At 39.4% G+C, this 8179-nt stretch overlaps 1 protein-coding gene and 1 pseudogene across 1 annotated transcript in view; one reads left to right on the forward strand and one right to left on the reverse strand.

Annotated features, from left to right (window-relative positions):
- Window positions 1–8179, reverse strand: part of RAB3GAP2 (RAB3 GTPase activating non-catalytic protein subunit 2) — a 102193-nt gene that overhangs the window by 70298 nt on the left and 23716 nt on the right.
- LOC102469471 (60S acidic ribosomal protein P1-like) overlaps window positions 7739–8179 on the forward strand; it is a 580-nt pseudogene continuing 139 nt past the window's right edge.

Here is an 8179-nt window from a genome sequence, read left to right on the forward strand (position 1 = left end):
AAAAAAAAATTCACATAGGAATCACTTCAAGATTTTTTCTCTTCTATAACCCTGTTCATCTTTCCAAGTAGTTGTAACAACTCTTTAACAAAACGCCTATCTTCACTTGGGATTTGACTATTCTTTTTTGCTTCTAATTGCCAGAGAGTGCATGCAATCATGAGAGAGAGGAAGTGAGGGAGGGAGGGAGGAAAAGGAAGAGAGAGAAAAACAGAGAGGAGAAAAGAGAAAGCACTCCCCAATAGGGGTTGGTCATGCAGCAACTCTTTCTCCATTTCTCCACCCAGCTGGGATACTGGCCATGCACGCCCATGTGCTCAGTGTGTGGATTTGAAATACAGTCAGTCATGTGGGATCAGGCTCCCTTAACCACTGTGCCACAAGACTAAACCTTTGATTCTATTCTCACAGTCAGTGAAAAGCTTTTTCTCAAAAAAGGACTATCTTATAAATACTTTATTTCTTGTAAAAGATTAATCTCTGAGCTGTAGTATCTTGAACATATGAGCATCATAATATTGAGATATATAAGTGCTCTTTTAAAAATACTTTTTCTTCTACTTTCTGTCTTTCCATTTGAAGTTACAGTTCCTTTGGCAATCCCATCTACTCTGATTTTTACCTTTCTTTTTTTTTTTTTTCGAGAAGTTTTTGCTATAGAGCATGTGCGGTCGTTAGATAGAGATAGACAGAAAGCGAAAAATCACCCCCCAGGGGGGATGGCCACACCGCTATCCCTTCTACTCCATTCTCCAATTGAGATCTTGGGCACACACACACACATGCTCAGCGTGACTTTTAAGCCACCGAGTCTGGGATGCGAACCGCGGTCGACTACATGGGAGTCCAGCGACATAGCTATTACGCTAGCTGCTGGTCCCTGATTTTTACATTTCAAAGTTATTGCAATTGAAAGTCTTACTACTCTCAGCTACTTATTTATTCTGTGATTGCATTTCTGCTAAACTAGACTAGAAGCTCTCTAGCTAGTAATTTTTACATCTTATATTACTCTAGCTCCACATGTAGCACAGTCCACTAACAGCATCTATTTACAAAGATCCTTGAATAACCAGTTATCTATTCTTGCACATAAAACTGTATGGCAGTGAGCAATCAATTCAAAGCTAATATATTCCATCTCTAGCAATGTTTTCCCACTATTAATATTAAGATTTGGCAGTTTAAGAGTCTAGCTAATATTCATGATGGGTACAAATTTGAAAGATACGAGAAGACAGAATTTCACTATATCACAGTCTACATAGATGGGTCTAGAACTCAACATCAAATGTTCAATTCTGTTCAAATTGTTTGCCACCGTCCCAACAAATGGACTATTAGCTATTCAAGAAGCAAATATGAACTTTGCCCCATAAAGACTAACCACGATTAAACCCTGAGAAATAGACAGATGTCATTGACTTAGAAGCAAATTCAGAGAAACTATTCCACAATCATTGGTTATAACCCTAACCCTGCTTAGCCATCTCATAGAAGCATGTTTCTCGTTACATGAAATCAGAATAAAAATTCATGTGAATTAGCATTATAGTTTAATGTACTGGTGACAGGATAAAGATGTAGAAACCCGAAATCCGTCACACTTCACTGCATGTGCTTTGCTATGGCTGCTCTACCTCTCCATCTTTTCTTGTGACTATGAGAGTGAAAGTATGTATCTTCCTAGTTTGTCACAGTAAAACCAGATGTGTGCAAGTGGGCGTTTCACATTATAGACTGCCATATTGCTATACTACACACACACCTCATATCATCACATCACTAGGGTTTGATGTGCCATGAAATTCTAGATCTAAAAATTTAGTCATGCTTCTGAGGAATGATTCTACTGGGTCATTGGAAAAGTCATGAAGTATTTTTTTGTTTTTCTTTGCAAAAATGCAACATGACTTTTCCAATGACCTAATCTGTCACAAAATGCAACACTGTGTGTGCTCTTAATACAAACTCCATACCTATCCTGATCCATAGCTACATAGGGGAACAGCTGTAATCCAACCTCCTCATCCCATGTAATTCCAAAGTAACTACTTTATGGCTAAGGCACAGTCAATGTATCAGATTTAATAAGAAAAAAGGCTTCTAGTGACCATTAACAAACCAAATAGTATCCTTAAAATTATAAATACAGGTAAAAATGTGTTATTTCTCCATAAACTTAGCTACTTTGCCATGAATTAGCTTTAAACATAAACATTGAATAGATGATTGACACATATTTATTAAATTCAAAAGTTCCTAAGTACAACAAGAAATGTAAGAGCTAAGAAACATAACAGCAAGCTCTGCCTTGAAAGTACTAAAACATTGGAAAGTTTATAGTTTAGCTCAGGGTCTCTCAACCTCAGCATTATGACATTTTAGGGTGGACAGTTCTTCATTGAAGGAGATTTTTTCTATACATTGTAGCATGCTTAGCAGCATCCCTGGCCTCAATTCACCAAATGCCCATAGTGTCATCAGCTGTGACAACCAAATGTAGCTCCAGGCATTGGAAAATATCCGCTGGGGAGCATAATGCCCAAAGCTGAGAACCACTGATTTATCTGATATTTCAAAACAATACTGCAATTTTAAAAAATCATCAAATTAACTTAACAGGTACAAGATAGTGTGCACAAAGGACCTAGAACTGTTTGTCTGTAATGAGACAAACGGTCTCTCACTCACACATCTCATAGTCCTCTCTTGGCCATCTGATGAACTATGCAGTCTTATAAAGAACTGGAGGGACCAGCAGTTAGTGTAATGGCTATGTCGCTGAACTCCCATGTAGTCGATCGCAGTTCAAGTCCTGGATCCAGTGGCTTAAACTCACGTCAGGCTTGTGTGCCCAAGATTCCGAGAGAAGAATAGAGAAGAAGGGATTGCGGTGTGGCCATTCTCCCTGGGGGGTGATTTCTCGCTTTCTGTCTCTCTGTCTCCTTCTGTCTCTCTGGTGAGCACACACGCCCTGTAACAAAACCTTCTCCAACAAAAAAAAAAAAAAAAAAAGAACTGGAAAGAACTACGGAAATCATTGAGTTAAACTCCTCACTGTACAGAAAAAAATCTAAGACCTAGAAAGAGTAAGTGGACTGTCACTAACCATACCAATACCATAGGTTATACATTAAAAGTAATAGAATTCACATAGTCCTTGGACAATTCACTTAGGAACTCTGGTTCTTCACCTCTAAAAATCAAGTGACTGAGGGAGAATGAGGGATGGCCTGTGATCAGAATCCATGAGAATGACTGTATCCTCAAAGTTCTTCCACCCTCTCTGTCCCTGCTTTTCTTTTATAAAGAGATTTTTGCTGTAGTGTACATGTGCTCAACAAAGAGGCATAAAGAGAAAGTGAGAAATCCTCCCCTGGGAGGGGTGGCCATGTCGCAATCCCTTCTCCTTCATTCTCCTTTCAGGACTTTGGGCATGTATACACATGTGCCAGCATGAGTTTCAAGCTGCTGGGTCTGGGACTTGAACTGCAGTTGGCCACGTGGGAGTCCAGTGCCTTAACCAATATGCTACATGCTGGACCCTGTGTCTTTGCTTTAATCCATCCTTTACAATAATGCCATGGCATTACTCTCAAAGGAGTATACAACTCTATGTATCAGCACTTTGTGAGGACAGAAAGACAAGAAAAACAAGAGTCTGTGACTTAATGTTCTGACACCCTCTGGGGAGGACAGATGGTAATTACTTGGCAGACTCTCAATGGAATACATGCGGGAGTCACCAGACCAAACTGGGGTTGGGAGATCAGGGTGCCAAAAAAAAAAAAAAAGTATTCCTACTGGAAGGAATTTCTAGGTTAAATCCTATAGGTAGGGTAAAAAGTAGCCAGCAATAAAAGGGGGAGAAAGTGTGGTAGAAGAGAGGAAGAGGGAGAGGACACTCCCAGCAGAGGAAATATTTCTAGATAGTCCCATAGGTCCCACTTCTCCAGGGAACCTTGAATTCAACATATTCAAAGGCCCACAGGCAGGGACGACCAGGTGAAGAGCTTCTGAAGAAGCAAAGTCCAGCAGTGGCAAAGTAAAAGATGACACTGCAGGTACATGCAAGGGACAAGTGATGAAGAACTTTAATACATTTATTGAGGGCTGACATTTAATCTTGAAGGATAGGGAGAGCCACTTAAAATTCTTTGAGCAGTAAAGCTACCTGGTCAGAGCTGCTCTCTCTCTAAAGGGACCGCATTTTTTTAAAAAAAAAAATCAAGAAGCAATAAAAATGATTACATATCTTAATTGATTTTAGTCACTTCCTCCCTCATCCCTTGAAGATCCAGTTCAATGCACAAGGCAGGGCGGAGAGCAGAAACACAAACCAAGCATGAAGAATGTGGGTCTGTTAAATTTGTTGTGAGAGCCTCAAGTCCAAGCACAAGTAACTTGATAAAAATATCAATTCAGTGAAGGTAAAGAAACTCCCTCTCCAGCCTAGATCACTATGAACTATGAGAGAACTTCAAAAAGTTCACAGAAAAATAAATAAGAGTACAAATTTATTTTGATGAAAAAAAAATTTTTAATCCTGCAGTTTTTCATAACAAGTATTTTCCCAGAGACAGAAAAAGGGCCATAAACTATGGTGCTCTGTGAAGCCTAACAGAGCCTAGCAGAGCATCAGCACACATTTGGTGGCTGACGAGATGCAGCATCATCATTCTACTTTGTGCCATAAGGACATTTGCCTACCAATTAGGTTTTTTGGAAAACCTCTCCCGGAGCAATAGGGCCCACAGTCACTGACATTGCTCCCTTGAAGCTAGTGATACTAACATAACATCATCATTTGACAAAGTAGTTTATTTCCTAAGAGGCATGAAATTAAAAAAAAAAATGACAAAACAAACAAACAAAACCCCTAAAGTATCTTGCCATAGGGCAGGCGCCACTACGCCCAACCCTAAAGTATCTTAAAGGAGCTACACCAGGAACTACATCTTGGTTTTTCATTAAAAAACTAGTACCTAGCTACTAAAGTTAACAAATATTAAATGTATATATTCTCTATAAAACATAATCTTTGTTGGGGCAAGGGAGGAGCTCTATAATTGCATTTTAGTGTGGCTCAAACCTCTAAGAATTCTTTTTTAATTAAAAAAAATGTTCAGTTAAAAAATATTCTTAATTTGCACAAATATGGAAGCCACTAATGTGGATTATGAAAAGGAATTCTTTCTAAACAACCAGAACGATACACATGCTTTTAAATTTTGCTTTCTTTTCATTTTAAGATCATAAAGTTGTCAAGTGATTACTCTTTCACAATGTAGCAGATGAGAATTCTGCAGTAATCTCCCCAGCCTCTCTCCACTGTAGCTGGTCACTCTAGAGGCTGATAAGTTATCAATAAACAGAATGGCATTTTTTTTTATATCAGCTATTATAGTAACAAGCCAGCCATTGAAGTTGCTAGGAATAGTTTTTTTTTAAATCTTTCACCTTTAGTACAGTAAGCCCATCAATTGCAATTTTTGTCATTACTGTCATTTGGTTAACTTTCAGACATATATTAGAATGGTGCCAGTAAAATTCAGAGTAACTAAGAGGCTGTGAGCACATTCACTATATTCTCAGCAGTAAGTCACCAAAGTCATAGAAGTAAGTTATATATATACACACACATACATATATTTATTTATTTTTCGTTTTGCTATAGGACACATGTGCTCACAAGGAGGGGTGGTGAGAATTCCCCCCACATACCCAGAGAGGATAACCATGCTGCAATCCCTTCTCCTCTCAGGATTTAGGGCACGCATGTGCATGCATATACTCGATCTATTTTTTAGGCTGCCAGGTCCAGGATGCAAACTGCACAGTTGCCCATGTGGAATCCAGTCCCTTAACCCCCAGGCCATCAGCTGGCCCTCATCTATACTCTTAAAGCAAGAGAGAAGTGCATCAGCGACTGTGAAACACAAAAAGGAATAATGCTATGTATAATTAGAGTTTTCACTTTTCTATAGTCTGCTACTAACATACCTAATGCCCAAGTGTTTCTCTAACTTTCCTTTTCATTTTTTTCGTAAGGAGCAGAATTTTTTATTCCCAAACATAATTTTATACTACATTTTAATAAATGAAATTGATAAAAATGGAGATGAGGAAGCTGTGCAGCACCTCTAGACAAACAGTATGAAAAGTACTTGAGGAAATCATTTTCCAGATTGAAGACTAAAATTCTCAAGTGAACTGCGGTTAGCCAAGTGGGATCCAGTTTCCTTTTTTTAAAAAAATTTGTATTTTTTTTTTAATTTTAGAAAGATTTTTGCTATAGGCATGTGCACTTGCCCCAGAGACAGACAAAAAGTGACAAATCACTTCCTAATGGGGGGATGGCCATGCCGCAATCCCTTTTCCTCCACTCTCCTCTCAGGATTTTGGGCACACACACACGCACACGCACATGCCCAACATGAGTTTTAAGCCACCAGGTCCAGGATTTGAACCACAGTCAACTACATTGGAGTCCAGTGAAGTAACCATTATGCCTAGTCCCAGGATCCAGTTTCCTTAACTACTGGGATTCTGGGAGAACCTACCCATTCAAACTTTTCTTTACATAGAGCCACAGAAAAATGGATAATCCATCCCTTAAAGTTGATAATGATGATTTTCTTGGACATTTGGAAGTTAATTGATTATTTTATTCTTTAAACAGTTCTATAGCATCTACATTTTCTATAATAAACATGTATTGAAATAATTTCATTACTCATAAAAAATTTATTTCACAAATAATTATAACTAGGAACTACAAACCTAAAAAGCATACATTTCTATTAATATTAAATCTATGTGTTCTGTCAGGCACCACAGGGTACAAGAAAGTACCAAAAATTAGAAACTTTATTATCTAGTTGGGCAAACAAGACTAATAAATAAGAAACAGTTAACACCCAATATAATTATAGATCTAATAGCTAAACTAAATGCTGTAGATCTTCGATTGCTATTAGAGTTTAGAAAAACATATGTATACAATAGTATGCATTCCTCAAAAAGATTTATAAGTGAAAAATACATGAAAAGGATGATCAACTTGGCTTATCAATTTAAAATACCATTTAAAATACTGAAATGGCATTTCACACTATCTGATTTAACCAAGATTAAAGTTTAAAACATACTATGGGTCAGGATCAGCAGATGGCGTGATGTCTATATTGCTGGACTCGTACGTGGTTGAACGCAGTTTGAGTCCCAGATCCGGTGGCTTCAAAGTCACACTTGAAGTCACAAAGTCACACACACATGTGTGCATGCCCAAAATCCCAAAAGGAGGCTGAAGAAGGGACTACGGCATGGCAGGGTGATTTCTCACTTTCTATCTCTCTGTTTCTCTGGTGAGTGCACATGCCCTGTAGTAAAAAATCTCTCAAAAACAAAACAAAACAAAACATACTATGAGTCAACAATTTCCAAAATACCTGAAAACAGCAGGTCCCCATAATAATACACATCCATCTCTCAGGTTTTTTTTTTTTTTTTCTTTTTTGAGAGATTTTTGCTACAGGGCACGTGTACTTGCCAGAGAGACAGAAAGCAAGAAATCCCCCCAGGGGTATGGCCACACTGCAATTCCTTCTCCTCCATTCTCCCTGTTGGGTACACACTGACAGGCGCCTGGCCTGAGTTTCTCACCACCAGGTCTGGGACTCCAACCACTGTCAGCTACATGGGAGTCTGGCACCTTAACACTATGCCACCTGCTGGCCCCCATCTCTCAGTTTTTTTGCTTTCCCAATATTTGATAAAAACATGAGTATAGAGCCTCTTTGCTCAGCTGTTGCCAAGGTGCTTGGTCCTTCCGAGGAAGCTAAAGCCATGCTGGCGTGAGACCCTCACTTTTTCCAGTGACAAGCACCATGTCCAGCAGTGTCTGCTCTGCGCCAGTCCACACCATGGCCTCAGTTTCTGAGCTCGCCTGCATCTAGTTGGCCCTCATCCTACACAATGATGAGGTGACTGTCACGGAGGACAAGAGCAATGCCCTCATTTAAACAGCTGGTGTAAATGTGGAATCTTTTTGGCTTGGCTTGTTTGCCAAGGCCCTGGCCGACGTCAACCTTGGGCGCCTCATCTGCAACATAGGGGCAGGTGGACCTGCACCAGCAGCTGGGGCTAAACCCGCAGGCGGTCCCGCCCCCCCGGC

The sequence above is a fragment of the Tupaia chinensis genome, unplaced genomic scaffold, assembly GCF_000334495.1.
Source record: "Tupaia chinensis unplaced genomic scaffold, TupChi_1.0 Scaffold000026_1, whole genome shotgun sequence".
In the NCBI taxonomy this organism is placed as follows: Eukaryota; Metazoa; Chordata; class Mammalia; order Scandentia; family Tupaiidae; genus Tupaia; species Tupaia belangeri.